The sequence below is a fragment of the Myotis brandtii genome, unplaced genomic scaffold, assembly GCF_000412655.1.
Source record: "Myotis brandtii unplaced genomic scaffold, ASM41265v1 scaffold447, whole genome shotgun sequence".
Lineage (NCBI taxonomy): Eukaryota > Metazoa > Chordata > Mammalia > Chiroptera > Vespertilionidae > Myotis > Myotis brandtii.
This window is the reverse complement of record NW_005367108.1, coordinates 1,232,897-1,236,041: the sequence shown is the minus strand read 5'-3', so window position 1 is coordinate 1,236,041 and position 3,145 is coordinate 1,232,897.

The window sequence follows — 3,145 nt, the reverse complement described above, 5'->3', positions numbered from 1 at the left end:
CCGAGGGCGTGTTCTCTCCCCGAGAGGGTGCCGCGTCGCGTCCCGGGAGACAGCCGCGAGCTTTTCTGGCTCGGCTTCAGTACCCTGTCCAAGCTGGGAACAAGTGTATTAATGGCGGTACGAAGTACGTGAAGCGTCAGGGGCCAAAAAAATCTGCCCAGCCCTTGATTTTTCAGTTCGTCCCCATTTCACAACCTCCTTAGCAGTTGTTTGGCGTGACCAATAAGATACAAAACGACCTACCTTACAGACAAGTAGAATGTATGTCTATTTCCATTGCAGCCATTATGATTACCGAAAAGATGAGTATTTATCCAAAATGAAAACTAAAAGTTTCAAAAAGCTCAGAATAGGGGAGATAACTCAATATAATATCATACCTGTGTACACGCATGCATATGTATAAATATATTGATAAACCCATTTCACGGGGGCTGAGGGGACAAGTAGAGGAGCGAGGTACTAATGTCACCACTAAGGCAGCTTAGGTGGATGTGATGGTGCTGTTGGATCATTCTTGTTTCTCAAATCATAGGAGGTAACTTTTGTTCCTGTGACATTTTCAACCCAAAGCATAAGGTGGGTGGAGCCAGATGGGTGTCTTGGGTGTTCCATATGTGAAATTTGGGGTTTTACAGAAATGTTCTGCCGAAATGGGCAGATAATCTCAGATGAGGAAAGGAACTGCAGACTCGCACCCACAGAGATGTGGGAGTTTTGACCCCCCGCCCTTCCCCACCCCACGGGTTTATCTATCTCTCTGTTTTCGTGTGGTGTGGACTGTCATGTTAGGTGGACAGGGAGATTAGCCCTACTCTACTGTAGAATGTGGCCAAGCATGTAACATTAAACTTCGATTAAAGTGCTTATTTTATCATTCACAATTTCCTTTGGGCAATGTGCCTCAGTTTTTACTTTTGATTTATTTGTTTTTATTATGAGATTATACAAAGTAGGTTCTGTAGGCCTCTCTCAGAAACACTCCTGTCCCTTGCAGGCTCGTGAAGGCCTGGTTACTGCTAAGCATTTGTAAAAATAAGATCATTCCTCTATCAAAGAAAATACTCTGTGGGGATTTTTAAATTGCTGCCTTTTAATACATACTGATTTGCCTTTTCTGATTTAGTGGTTGGTTGTATGAAATTAAACATGTTAGAAACACTCAGCAGCTAAAAACTGAAGAATTTTTCATGTCAAGAAGTACTTATATAATGTTAAGTGGAAAAGCACAACAGATCTCAAGTATGTGCATCTGTGCGATGTGGTATATATAAAAATGCATACACCTCCACTTGTACACCCACTGAAGAAAGACTAGAAAAAATGTAAATGGTGTTTACAGTTTTGCTGTTGTTCAAAGTAATGGTCTACTGATTTTCACTTTTTTTAAACCTCTGTTTTAAAATGTTCTACAGTGTTATAGTGTTCTCAAGTGTTCCAATGGCTGTTACTTATTATAAAAATAAACATTTTTAAAGTAGAATACCTTACTTTACTTCAAAGCTTTTTTCAAAAATCAGAACAGTTTTTACATTTACCAGAATAGTTGTAAGAAGTTACATTGAGTTTTGCTTGTTTCTTGAGGAGAGATTTAAATATTTCTGCCTTCAATAATACCATTTTCACCACTAGTACTTCCTTTTCTTCAGACTTTCCTAATCCCTTCTGAGCTTCACTCTGAGAGGGCCTTCTTTTGTACCCATTGGGCATACACTGCTTTGATTTTTCTCTTTTGAAATTTGTTTTCCAACAAATTCTAACAGTGTATGTTCTTTAGGATGCAGTCTAAGCACCATCTTTGGTATAACAAAGACCCAAAATACGGCAGTTTAAACAAAATAGAAGTTTATTTCTTATGTAACAATCTAGAAATAGGTAGTTCAGTGCTAAGCCGGACCATGTCTTTCCTTCCATAATATCTCATACTGGATTGGCTCACAATAAATACTCAGTGGCTATGGAATTGGTTTCATTGGGCCAGAACCCTAACTTTGATTAGTAAAAGTTTCTTTTCCATTTGTTCAAGGTTCTACTTGCCCCTTGGAAACAAGAGCATTTTATACTCGACCCCAAAACAAAGCCTAGATTTTAGTTGAGATGCAGATTAGGTTGTTTTAACAAAGGTACTGTATCTGAAACAAGACAGTTCTGTTTTTTCTCTCCCATACTAGTCCAGCGGTAGGTGGTCCAATGCTGGTAGGGCAGCATTGCTGTCCTCATACATGACCTCCATGCCAGAACCTGCCGTCACCTCTGTATCTTAGCCCAGCAAAAAGGCAGAAAGGAAAGAGTGCACATTTCAATGCTCCTAAGAGTGCATCCCAGAGGTAAGATACATAATTTCTATTCGTTCTACTGATCTGATGAGAGACATGCTCATAAACAGATGTGATCTAACTGTTGTGAAGGTGAGAGATGAAGTTGTCTAGCTGGGCAACCACAGAGCCAGCTAATACTTGGCAGGTCTAGTAATAAAGGAAAGAGGTGAGACTGTCCTTTGGTGGACATCTCTATCACAGTCCGGTCTTCTGGCAACCCAAATATCCATCTATACCCTTCTTCTGACCTATAAAACACACCCTATTCCACAGGGAGAAAAGCCAAAGTTCCAAGCAGTTCAAAGTGTATGATCTAAAGATAATGTGTAGTCCTGGGTAATCTGGATAAAACGCCACATGATTCAGTGACCTATAAACTAAAAGATGAGGGATGTGGTCCCCTCCCCTATGCCCTTTCCCACAATGGTGTACAGTGGTGAAGTAAGAATATGAAAACTAAAAGAAGGGGCAAGGGGAAGGGTAGTCACTGGCCCACAGTCTAACCCAGTGATGGCGAACCTTTTGAGCTCGGCGTGTCAGCATTTTGAAAAACCCTAACTTAACTCTGGTGCCGTGTCACATATAGAAATTTTTTGATATTTGCAACCATAGTAAAACAAAGACTTATATTTTTGATATTTATTTTATTTAAATGCCATTTAACAAAGAAAAATCAACCAAAAAAATGAGTTCGCGTGTCACCTCTGACACGCGTGTCATAGGTTCACCATCACTGGTCTAACCAAATGTTGCAAGGGGGAACCTTCAAAGAATGCCCAGGTAGTGGAGTAAATTCTTAGTTAGACCCCAGTTCTGCTCCCTAGAAG